Source organism: Mesocricetus auratus, unplaced genomic scaffold (genome assembly GCF_017639785.1).
Source record: "Mesocricetus auratus isolate SY011 unplaced genomic scaffold, BCM_Maur_2.0 Super-Scaffold_100013, whole genome shotgun sequence".
NCBI lineage: Eukaryota > Metazoa > Chordata > Mammalia > Rodentia > Cricetidae > Mesocricetus > Mesocricetus auratus.
The window spans coordinates 25,902,471-25,916,439 of record NW_024429196.1 but is presented as its reverse complement, the minus strand read 5'-3'; positions in this window follow the sequence as shown (position 1 = coordinate 25,916,439).

The window sequence follows — 13,969 nt, the reverse complement described above, 5'->3', positions numbered from 1 at the left end:
CATCACCAAGGTTGAATGCAAAACTTTTTTTTGCTAAATTTGTAGGGTTGTGAACCAGTGCCCACAATCCAGATTTGCAGTGGATTTGAAATCCACCTTTCTAGACATTTTTCTACAGTCTAACCCCTGACTCTGACTTCCAGTATCCCAGGCTAAAATGACAGTAATCAAGCCTTTGTAAGTATGTCTTTTTAGAGGTTTCAGAAGTTTTCAGAAGCCACATCTTCTCTTCTTAACTCAGAGTATTTGCAGTAACGAAGACTTGCTATGAGACCGTGGGAACTAAGCTTTGACATGGGCAGCCTTGAATTAAGAACACAGTTGGTGCATCTTGCTTTTCATGCTTCCAAAAGGGCAGTAAACTCAACTTTAGAGTTAGTCTTTTTGACCCACGAGGAGGGCTACATTTGCAAAGAAAGGGCTGTATTTGAGATGCTGTCCTCTTTCCTCCTAGCAGTCCCAGCAATTCTCATCATGCTGTGTCAATACATGAGAACAAATAGAAACAGGAGCGAAACAATAGTTTCCTGGTGATTGTGGGCTTTCCTCAGCATGAACCTTTAGCTTTCTTTGACAGAATCCTTTAAAAAGCATTGATTATCCGCACTCCCACACATGCATACACACACATGGAAAGTCAAGTACCACTTGCAAAAGAATAGGGATTTAAAGATCACTTGGGATTAATTTTTCCTCTCATTTTTTCCTTTCACTGATAAATAAAAGCAGTGTGACCTGCTGTGAATTTCTTTGCATTATTCTCTCTTAATCTTTTTGGGAATAAGGAGAAAGTCATGATTAGTGATGTGTGATTTTGTTTCATTCTGCTTAGTGAGGATTTAAACTGCAATTTATGCCATTATGAATTAAATGCTATGGTTCATTAGGGTAGAGTTAGCTCAGTCCATTCCCACTTCATAATCATGTTGCCAATACTAAACACTTTCTTTAGCATTTATTAACTTGGCATCAAGATGCCCTAAGTGTATTTATTTTCAGTTGAAGAGAAAAATAGCAGAACATAGTTTTTTTCAGATGATTGAATGTTGAGGGAGACAAGTATGACCAGAGAAATGATATTAGCCTATCTAAACCTTTGATTTGAGGGAATAGTTTGTGGTCCTTGATGTAGGAATTAGCTGACATCAAAAGGCATATACTTGTTTATAAATTATATGGCATGTTCATAAATTTGTTCTACTTCTTAAGTCAACTGTTAATTGTATGTAAACATGTATTATTTTCACACATATATGTTAAACCTAGCATTGAATCAAGGTTGTATAAATAATGGAAGTACCAATTGGCTTGTCAACATGATGGGGGAGATTGAACGAGGCATGAGGTCCCAAGATAAGGAGATGAAAGCAATCAATGGATGCTGAGAGAGGGACATTTAATCTTTTCCAGGGAAAACACACTCCTAGTAGGTTATCCAGTCCCAAGTGGTCAGGCCTAATCTCTCTCTCTCTCTCTCTCTCTCTCTCTCTCTCTCTCTCTCTCTCTCTCTCTCTCTCTCTCTCTCTCTCTCTCTCTCTCTCTCACACACACACACACACACACACATACACACACACACAAAAGAAAAACTAAATAGACTTTCGATAGGGGAACATCTATATAAAACATAGATGTATGTATATTTGAAACAATAACAATTAAAGATGAATGTATTACTATGTATATTATACACATATTTGTGCATATATGAAACAATGATAATTAAATGATTAAAGAATAAGGAACTAATAATTTTTTTAATTTTTGTTTTAAATTTAAATTAGAAACAAGGTTGCTTCACTTGTCAATCCCAGGTCCCTCTCCCTTTCTGTCCCCTCCTCCAATGCCCTCCCACCAACACCCCCAATGCCCCCTCATTTCCCCAGGGAGGGTAAGGCCCTCCAAGCGGATGTCCATAATCTGTCATTTCATCCAGGGCAGGGCCTAGACCCTCCCCCAAGAGTTCAGGGTGAGAGTGCATCTCTCATTGTTGGATGAGCACCCAAAGTCCATTTGTATGCCAGGGAGAAATATAGATCTACTATCCAAGGCCCAATAGATTGCCTAGGCCTCCTCACTGATACCCACATTCAGGGTGTCTTGATCAGTCTCATGCTGGATTCCCAGCCATCAGTCTGGGATTCAAGAGCTAACCCTTGCGAGGTCAGCTGTTTCTCAGATTAAACCAGTTCGGTCTTAATCTCTTTGCTCATCTGTTCCCCCTCTCTGTCGCTGGGTTCCTTGAGTCATCTCAGTGTTTAGCTGTGGAAGTCTGCCACTGCTTCAGCCATTAAATGAAGGTTCTGTTTCCCAGACTTTCTGGCCATGGGACTGTAGGCTGGCACTCCTCAGATCTATGTCTAAAATCCATATATGAGAGAGTACATGCCATGTTTCTCTTTTTGTGACTGGGTTACCTCACTCAAGATGGTTTCTTCTAGTGCCATACATTTGCCTGTGAATTTCAGGATTCCATTTTTTCCTGCTGAATTTTACTCCAGTGTGCAAATGTATCACATTTTCTCTATCCACTCCTCAGTTGAGGAGCTTCCAAGTTCTGGCTATTACAAATAATGCTGCTAAGAAGAGACTTCCTTGTTGTATGAATGTGAATCTTTTGGATATATGCCTAAGAATGGAATTGCTGGGTCTTGTGGGAGGCTTATTCCCATTTTTCTGAGGAATCTCCATGCTGATTTCCAAAGTGGCTGTATGAGTGGCAGGGGAGGATTGTTCGCCTTTCTCCACATCCTCTCCAGTGTAAACTATCCTTGGTGTTTCTGATTTTAGCCATTCTGACAGGAGTAAGATGATATGTATTTACTCATGTATGGATTCTAGACATGGATCATGGGAGTGCCATCCTACAATTCCATTGCCAGTGAGTCTGGGAAACAGGGAGGTTCCCAAGAGAGATATGCAAGATACCCCAGAAAAGGGGAATGTAGCAAAATTTTATGAGCATATTGGGAACATTCTGGGAGAGGAGAGGGAACCAGGAAAAAGAGAGGAGGAGAATAGGAGAGGAAAGGAAGATATGGGGAAGTCGGAAGATTAGTTGGGGGAAGAATGGAGGAGACCAGGATGAGAGATACTATAATAGAGGGAGTCATTATAGGTTTGAAGAGAGAGCAAACACTAGTGAGATTTCCTAAGATCTACAAGGATGACACCAACTGTCAAACTAAGCAATAGTGGAGAGACTACCTTAATTTCCCCTCCCTAATAATGATATTGACAACTATCTTATATGCCATCCTAGAATCTTCATCCAGTAACTGATAGAAGCAGAGGCAGATACCCACAGCTAAACACTGAACTGAAGTCCTGGAACCCAGTGACAGAGAGGGAGGATTGATGAGCCAAGGGATCAAGACCCTTTTGGGTGAAACCCACAGAGACAGTGTGCCTGACAAGGGTGAGCTCATGGACCCCAGACTGATGGCTGAGAGGCCAGCCTGGGACTGATCCAGATTCCCCTGAATGTGGGTATGAGTGAGGAGACCTCAGCAGTCTCTGGGGTCTTATGTAGTAGATTAGTGTTTACCATAGCATATCAATGAACTTTGGGAGCCCATTCCATATGGAGATAACCCCTCTCAGCCTGGACACCTGGGGGAGGGCCTAGGCCCTGATCCAGATGAAGTAACAGACTCTGGAGATCCCCCAGGGAGGGCCTCACCCTCCAAGGTGAATGGTGTGGAGATTGGGTGGTGGTTCGTGGGTGCTGTTAGAGGGGTAAGGGAGGAGGGTTGGGAGAGGTAAGATGGTATCCCAGAGTTGTTTTGATTTGCATTTCCCTAATGGCTAAGGATATTGAGCACTTTCTCAAGTGCCTCTCAGCCATTTTAGATTCCTCTTTTGAGAGTCAGTGAGGAGGCCTGGGCTACCTATGGGGTCCTGAGCAGTGGATCAGTGTTTATCCCTCGAATACTAACAGACAGCATGTGTCCATAACACAAAGAGGGTTGCTCTCTCTGCCTGGACTTCTAGGGAAGTGCCTGGACCCTACCCTGAGTGAAATGATAGACTCTAGATATCCCCTATGCAGAAGGGATTGGCAATAGGGTGGGAGGATGGGGGGGATGGTGGGGGAGGAGGGGAGGGAGAGGGAACTGGGATTGACATGTAAAACAAGCTATTTAAAATTAAAATAAAAAAAATTTAAAAAAGAGAATTCTCTATGTAGTTCTGGGTCCTTTGGTGTTCTAGAGTCTTTCTTCTTGAGGTTATTATTTTCACTTGTTTTAGGCAGCCCATCCTGACAGGATCTACATGAAGCAAACTTGTGACTCGTGGCCTCAGAGAAGCAAACAAAGGAGAAAGTGGAAGGGCTAGGCTCTCCTGCTTCCTTTCAAGGTGACACAAAAGAGCAGAACACATTCTGCTATGCTTTACCTCTTAATTCTCCATCACTTGCTAATGGCACCATGTGGGAAATCAAGCCTAAGCTCCATCATACACCTTTTGTGGACATTAAAGAGTAGAAATGTAGCATGCTATTATTATGTTTTGCTTATTTCTTTATTCATTTCTTTTGTGTGTATGAGGGGGTTTTTTTGCCTAGATGTATATATGTGTGTCACATGCATGGTACATTCATAAACCAGGAGAGTGTGTCAGATTTCCTGGAACTAGAGTACAAAAGATTGTGAGCCTCTATATGTCTTTCTGGGAACTGAGCCCAAGTCCTCTGCAAGAGCAGCAAGTACTTATAACTGCTAGGCTGTCTCTCAACCCTGCTGTGGTTAATTTTTCACAGAACTATTGCTGTTGTTTTAAGATTTTATATGAAACCCTTTTGTTCCTTCTCTTCATAAAACCCATCAATGATTCCTTTGTAGTTTATGATATTTCAAGGCAGTGACTTTTCCCTGTAGACAATTTCAACCCCCCTCCACACTCAAGTAAATTTCAGAATCAGGCTTTTCTGATGGTTACAATTTGAATAAAGGTTGCTATTTTAATCTAATGAGAAACCTAGCCTATGGATAAACATCCTGCAAATGCACAGAAAGACCACATGGGTCCATTGGTGTGAAGCTGAGAAACCTGTGCTCAGAATCCCAGTGGTCTTTAATTCAGACCCTGTCACTTCCTTGGTGTCACTCTGTTCCAGTGTCTTTGTACCTGCTTTCATTTGGCTTTGGCAAACACAGAAGAATCACAGGGTCTTTGTGCCCACTGTTCCATCCTCATTATTCATAGCTCCTTCCTTCTCATTCATCTCTAAATTCAAAGTCACCACTTCAGTGTTCCCATGTAAAAATCACACCTTTGGGAAAACCTGATATATGTCGTGCTTTAGTGTCCAGCCATCACCATTTCGATATAGTCTTTAATGTTTATATCAAGCCACCCCTAATGTCATCACTGCTGCCTCAACTGAAGTAATGGCTGTAATCTTTAATTTTGCATACTGTCTAGGTTTCTCTCCTAAGGCATTCAAAAATGTTATGGAATGAATGAGTTTGTTAGTTAACTAAACTTCTGTGGATAGAACTCAGCAGAAAACTCAAGATTACAAAATTTGGAGTTTTGGGTCAATTTCTAAGTGCCAACTGAAAATTTGGAGAACCATTTGAGTTAACTACTTTTCCTTCTTTTGTATTTAAAGTGAGTCCTTCAACAACTGTAGTCAGTAGAAACCGAAATTTGCACTTAAAATCTTATCACTGTTCACCCATCACCTTAACTCCACAGAAAGTATTCAGAACACCGTGTGTTCGATACTTGCTGTCTGTCATGTACTCTCAATGCATGGGCCATTCTAGTGCTCCTACATCAAGTGAGGTCAGTTTGCAACTCATAACTCTCCAATGAGACTGCCTCAGTATTTTTATACTGCCAGCACAGAATAGCATACTCTGCATAGCTTACGTGATATTTTATTTCCCACTGGAAACTGGAAGATCACTGGTTCTCAACCTCCCTAATATTGTGACCCTTTAATACAGTTCCTCTTGTTGTGGTGAACCCCAGCCTTAAAATTAATTATTTGCTACTTCATAACTGAAATTTTACTATTGTTATGAATTATAATATAGATATTTGATATTCAGATGGCCTTAGGTGTCCTCTGTGAAAGGGTCATTCTACTCCCAAAGGGCTTATGACCCACAGAAGGCCTGTTTCCCAGGCTTCAATCTATTTTCCCAAATGACAGAGAATAAGGGAAAGAAAAAGTGCTTTGAACTCTTTTTGTTCTTTGTCTAAATGGACAACCCACCCTTTGAGTTTGTATGTGAGTGTGTGCATGTGTGTGTGTGTATGTGTGTGTGTGTGTGTGTGTGTGTGTGTGTGTGTGTGTGTGTGTGTGTGTTGCTTTAGTGCATTCATGCCTTTTCCCAAATGTGGGCAGAGGACAGCCTCAGGTATCTGTTGCTGTCTTCATCTTATTTGGGACAGGATCCCTTGTTGACCACTGCTTTTCCATGTCCAGGCTACTGTCCCACGAGCTTTTGTTCCCATCTTCCCTCTTTTCTCAGGAGCATTGGGATGGTGGGCAGATGTTTCTGCTCCTGGCCTTTTCTTGGTTTCCAGAGATTTAGACGTAGAGCCTTCAAAACTGGGCCATCGCTCTAACACTCATTGTGTTTTACTAATTTCATCCCACCATCCCACCACATGTAAATCTACTCACTTTACAAAATTCCTACCACCAAACCCCTCACCTTGGGTATGAGAATTTTGAAACATTCAGTCAGTCCACAGATAAAAAGCCAAAGTTTTGTCCAAAGTCTATGAAATTTCAGATGAGCTAACTTCTCAGATACTTTTTCCTCAGGCATCTCTTTGCTCATTCATTCTTTCTTAGCTAGCCTTTCCTTCAGTTTTGCCTCAGATGTTCCAGCCATGCCCTCACCTTCAATTCTTTCACTCTATCTGTACTCACAACTGATTCCAAGAAAATCCTTTACCAACATACCCATAGCTCATACCGTTATTTTCTCAGGACTTTATACAAATATCACCTTTTCAGTGAGCGCATTCTGGTGTGCTGTTTAAAGTTGAATTTGTTCACTCAGAATCCCTTATGCCTGTCTTATTTTCTCTGCTCTGTCTGCCAACATCTAACATGTTTTATTTAGGTACCCACTTGATTTCCTCATTTATATTTTATTTTACTGGTATATAAGTACTTTGACATCAAGACCACTGTGTGTTTATTTTACCCTGTGCTATTTCATGAGCCTAGAAAAAAAACTGTCTCAAGGATAGGACAGACACAAGAGCAAATTGTTGATCGGTGATGCTTGAGAAGATTGCCATGGGATTTACTCTTCCACTTAATGTTCACCTACATAATCCATTTTCCAATGCTTATAAACAATATGCAAAGAACCATCATTTAATTTTAATTGTGATAATCTAGTGTTTTGGTACTGGGGGGGGAATAGTTCTATTGACACTTTGAACTAGGAAAGAAGTAGGTGGTTTATATGATTTATGTAATAAATATTTGGAAACATAAACCTGGATTGTGATTACATAAATCCAGTGGTTAGCAATGAACTAGTGTTGCTGAATAAGCAGAGTAGCTCAGGCTACTGACAGAGCTGAAAACATACATTTGTGTTTTCAGTATCCTGCAGCTGCATGTGTAAGGGAAAACAATGAGTTCATTTTGAAAACAAGTTGTTCAGAAAGTTGACTTTCATTCATTTAGAAAACATAACTTATATACTACCAAACTTTGTTCATTTAGTTGTAGTGTACTGAAAAAAAATTCTTTGTGATTCATGTAACACAAACCTATTAACAGTCACCAATCTCCAGGACAAGAATTCACATCAATTAATGAATATAAATCACATGAAATTATAAAAAATATTCTAGGAGTGTTGCTGGAGGAATACCATGCTTGAAAAAAAAGTTACCTTATTGATTTTTTTCTAGTCGATATTGTAAAACAAATGGTGACCTTTTCTTCATTTAATGATTCAAAATTATTGACTGTACACTAAAGGAGAGTGACTGGGCCTCTGGTTTATATTAATCTTCCACACACTATTGTAGAGCTACAACCCAATCAAGAAAGGGTAAAAATTTCAGAAATATATTTGAAAAACTCGCTGGTAATTTTTAAATCAGGTGAGGGTCTTAGTAGTCCTGTTACTTTTGTCTATGAGTTAAAGATTCTCACTGGTCATCATAGTGACCTGACTGTATACTTGTTCTTTCATGTGTTAACAGCCTGTATCAAATGATGAATATTAAAGTGTAGGAACAGTGTCAAAATCATGACTTTGCCTTCTCTATTTGTGTTCACCTTTCCAGATGTCTCCCAAATGCATATGCCTCAAAGTTATGACCAGGACAGGTAGATTTGAAACCAACATTTAATAAGGGAAGAAGGTCTCAGAGATTTTTCATACACTGTCCTCATTACTGAACTGCACTCTGCCATGTTAGGGTAATTGCCATGCTAAACACTGCCTGGGAATTTTTTATTGTATGCTTCTGCAAACTCAAATTCCAAAACACTGTGTTCCAACTTCACCTGTTTGAACATCACGGAGATTGGATCAGTTATTTGATGTGACTTTTGGTCTCAATATTTTGTTTCTAAAATCCCTTCTTGTTCATGCATGGTTTTACTTTAATTGCTGTGTGTTTCATTGCTTGATTAGAAAATGATTTATCTTTCCATTTTACTGATCATACACAACCAGATTTGTATCAGTCAACACTAGATGGATTACACCAAGGAAACTAGATTCCCCAAGTCTCAGTGGTGTGAATCAACAAAGGTTTATTGCTCTCTCATGCCTCATGTCCACTGCAAATTGGCTGGTGAATCACCGTTGCCATTGCCATCCTGGTTCCCTAAGCAGTCTGGCAGAACAGTTACTGTTTGGAATGCTGTCTGAGGCAGACCATGAGGATGATAGGTGAGGAAAAAATTGGCAATACATATGCTTGTACATGTTCCTACATAGATGTGATGCATATGCGATTTCTAATCATGCTTTGCATAGCCCTTAGTGACTTTTAAGTGGTAAAGAACAGAAAGTAAAAAAAAAGAGGCTACATATGTCTGGACGAACAATACAGTTTTAGCTTGTTTTTATTTTCCACATGATTGGTATGGGAAATTTCTTGTAATACAAATGTATAAGTCCTTATTATAGTTGAAGCACCACAGAGGTTCCAAACAGTGGCTAATTTGAACTCAGAGTGTAGAGTCTCTGCATAGTGCTAATCAATGTCTATGTTGGAGTATAACATAATTCCATTTGATGTAGGCAATAAAAAACAAGTTTTGTGAGTACATGAATCATTCCCATTTATGCTGATAGAATGTAAGATAATAATTAAAGAACAGCTTCCTACATGGATCAAGAGAAAAAATGAAGGATAGATAATAATGAGCCATAACCATTATTGAACCCCTTAAGCAGACACAGAAATTAGACTCTGGATTTAGGATATGGAATTGTTCATGCTTGAATGGGAAAAAGTTCCCTGTATGAATCTGTGTTTTGATATTTGGTTCCCAGGTAATGATGATAATGTGGGAACTTTGGTCTGTGGGTCACTAAGAATGGACCTTGATGCCATTATCTACTTATGATTTGGGTTTATGTTGTCTGATTTTTAACCAGCCATGATGATGAGTATGAACGGCCTCTATTTCAACCACCACAGAACTTTGCCATGTTGCCTTCTCCCAGGAAGAACAGAACTGCTCAGAAGCATATTCCCTCTTATTTAACTTGCTTATATCACACGTTCTACAAATGGTGACCTTTGTAGAAATGAATGAGGTTGTTGAAGCCCCTTGTGTGTGTGTGATCTCTGATTTTAAATAGCTACACTATGGTACAAAGTGGAGTTTCTATCTCTTCTTTTGAATCCTCAATCACCATCCTGTCACTTGTATCTGTGAGATGATATGAGCTATTTTTGTCTGTTATTTGAAAATCTCTATCACATTAAATTTAATAGGTTTATTTTGCTTATGAATTTTTCAATAGGTTTAAATTCTTTATGCGTATGAATGTTTTGCTTACAAGGATGTTGGAAAGTAAATGGTGGTCCTCAGAAAGAGCAGCAAGTGCTCTTAACCACCAAACCCTAACCCCAGGCCCCAGCTTCTTCTATTTTAATTCTAAATATATATTTTACCTTGATTCTTGTAAAGATTATTAACCATAATCATGCCTTGTCGATTAGTCTTCTCATTCCCATTATTTCTGCTGAGGAGTCTGCTGTTAACCTAAATCACAACTCTTCTACAAATAATAGAGCTTTCACTATAGTCTTTGAAAGTATTTCCTTTGACTTTACTTTTGGATAATTTATGATCTGCTTATTTTAAAACTTCATATCCCTCACTTCCTTTATTTTCTGGCAATTTTATAAGCCTGGAGCTTTGTAACATTATGACTTTCATAGATTTTGGAGGGTTAATAACTTGGTAAATACTACATTTATGATAACATTTAGTATAGATATCAAATCATACAAGTATTAGATTCTCTCATTATATTCACCGTGTCTCATTATATCATATTTTCTACCTTTTCCATATCTTTATGTTTTATTTTAATAATTTTCTTAGTATACATGTTTTGACTTTTACTTTGCATTTGATTTTTTCAAATATATTTATACCTATCTATATTAATTACTCTTTGCTGTTCTTATTTTCAGCACCACCAGTATATTTAGATAAGTTTTGTACTTTTTCTCCCTGTTTCTGGTATTTTATTGCTTTTGTTTTTAACTGAACAAAACACTTTCATTGATATTACCAATATGCAAATACCACCATTTGAACAATAGACATTCCAACCACAGTTCTCCCTCCTACCTACCCCCACCCAACTTCCCCAGTAGTGTTAACAGGTTAAAGTTTGAGTCTATTGTGTCAATATTTTGAACTCTGAAATCACGTTTTATATTTTCAATCATTTCCCCCCTGCTATTCACACTCTTTATCTTCTAAGGCTCCTGGTTATTTTACAGCTGTCAGATATTATATTTTAAACTAATATTTACCAATAATGTGATAACTAGGGTGGTTTTTCTTATACCAGCAAATAAATTCAGGTAGCTCATAAATGAAAAACTTAGTAAAATTTACATGTAACTTAAAGCGGTAATTTTATCATTATAAGATTGGAAAGACTTGAGTGTGTTACACTTTTAATATAACTTACATTCAGTGACCCAGATACTCTCAAACCCTCAGGAAAGAGAAATTGGTTGAGGTTCCCAAATAATTCAACCTCATCAACAAACAGCTATTGGACCAATATCTATGAATCTTGGTTCTGTACCTAGGTCCTAGTTTTCTGTTGCACTTAGAAATATTGTCTTAAAAAATCTTTGCTATGGAGTTAAGCAGGATGCTTTTAAAGCTCATGTTCTCCCTGCTGGAAAGATATTTGCTGTTCTACTGATTCTCTTGGAGCTTCATTTAACACTGTGTAGAAAATGTCTTTATGTCCAAGAAATGATATGCCAGCCCTAGGCACATTCCTTCAAACGAAAGATTTATAACATTTCAAGATTTGCAACTTAATGGAGTAAAACTTCTATAGTAGTGTTAACTGAGAACCAAGTCTAATCTAAATGCTTTTTTAAAGGACTTCATCTTGTGTTAACAAGCTTCATTACTTCAACAATTTGTAGCGGGATTCTCAGGGAAGCAAACAAAGACCACAGCTTCATTAAGCATGCCACCACTCCCTTCAACACAAGAAGCACTTTGCTAAAGAATGCCCTTGTTACCGAGGACCAATTCATTGACTGGATTCTGATGTTAGAGAATCAGGAGAACTCTGAGAGCCAGGACTGCTACTTGTCTTCATCAGCTGGTGCATAGGAGGTCCTGAAAGGATTCTTATGACCATCAGCAGTGATGCCCTCAGGCTGTTTATTATTCATCATTTCTTCTCAACTCAGACAGATGGGTATCCATCTGAGTTTTAAAGGCCTCCAGGGGAAGCACACCACAGCCACCCCTTAGAAACCTTTTTCATATCTCAGAGAGTCCAGCTGGGCCTCTGAGTACAGTTTGTTCCAGTTTGTTCACCAGCTGCCACTTTGTCCCACTGATCTGGCTAGTTTCCATTTGTACAGGAACCCTTCTTAATCAGTTCTAGAACAGCAAAGGGACTTGGAAACATCCTGTCCAATCTCTGCTGCAGCATTCAAATGAATCTTATCCCCAAGCACTGAAAATATTTAAAAACTAATAATGAATTATATGTCAGGCAACCCTTAAGTGGATTCTGCTTGATGAACTTAGGCATTTGTCTACATTGTCACAATGCATCTGTGGACAGGAGATTATGGGAGTCCAGTGTAGTCTCTGGTAAGGTGGCCAGATTTTACAACAGCAGTTTATTTGTGGCTTCAGATTTATTTACCATGATTATTCTAAGCTTTCCTTCTTCTATGAATGCAGAATAAATTTGTCTTTGGCACGGTAAGATTGAAATGCAAATATACTATCATTTTATGTAGTTGATATAACTTTTATCCCTAGTGTTTTGCTGGGGAAAACACAAGATTATCTGTGTATGACATTCACTAAGACAACTCTGGGGACATCCAAGAATACATAATGTATGTGATTCCTCAAAGGAGAAATGCTGTTAAATTGCTGAGTTGTGGATTTAATATCTGAGAAATTTCCATTATTCCTAGTGATATAACTTCTTTTGTTTTTAGAAGATGATTAAAGAAAGGAAGTTTTCCAGAACATAAAAATATCAATTTAGTACCTGATTTAGTTTCTTTTTTGTAGTAAAATTTTCCTGAAAAAAGAACCTTTTGTTCACTATAGTATCTTGAACTAGATACAGTGACATGTATGTAGTCGGTATTTAGTATATAAAGAAATCTATGCTTGCCTATTTGTTTCTAAAATATGATTAATTCCTACTGAACATTCAAGAAATGATTATTAGGAACCTACTTCCCTAACCTGGGATCTGAACACTCATCTATTTGAATATTACACATGCAGAAAACATGTAACACTTTCTTAGTTATCCTGACAGTGTCAGAGGGACTTATTATATGTGGGCTGCTAACAGGCATCAAAAAATCAAGCTTTTAAAGGCAATTTTGAATTGAAGTCACACGCATCTATAAATAGTCTCTTATCTGAGGAAGAAAAAGGTTATGTATTTATACCTGATCCATAGAACATGCAGCTTGTGAAATCAAATAAACACAATTTTATTATTTATATTTTATATTGAAAAGAACTATTGTTTTAAAATGTATTCTGAGAACTTTTTTTCCTGAAAATAAAATCATGCGAAAATTCTTATTTTATTCTATTTAATAATAGATATCACATAGAGGTTAATGGCAAAAAATACAGCTTGATACACAAATTAGATTAAGACTAGATAAGGCTTTAATCAGTGTTTCAATACTCATTTCAATACTTAGGTTTATCCCCAATTCTCAGTGTCATATTCCTATATAGACAAGACTAGCCTTTTGATCTCATGGTAGACATATTCAGAAGTAAGGTACTTAATGTGTATTAAAGGCAACATGAGCACTTCTGTCACTTGAGTTGTGATACTTACTGACTTGTAAAGCTCAAGCCATAATTTTAAACTTAGACTGCCATGGTGTATATGTATATCTCCTATTTTTGTTTTTCAAATTCTAAGCTCTTTCTACCTCTGTGAGCTGACCAGGGGACCTTTTTAAGCCTTATTCTGAGAACTCTTATCTTCTTACTTTTCATATTTCTCATATTGGCACTTAGTCACAATTACATTTTCACCTATTAATAATTACATTTTCTTTATAGTTTCTTTATGCTTTCATTGATACTCTTTCATTATGCTTTAATTGATACTCTATTATACAACAATAATGCTAGAGATGTCCTTTGACTTTATTGAGACTTTGATATAAACAGTGTGCATCAACAAGTCCAGGAAGCATAGTTGAGTTATATATGGCTAGCTGTCAGCATTGCTGAAAG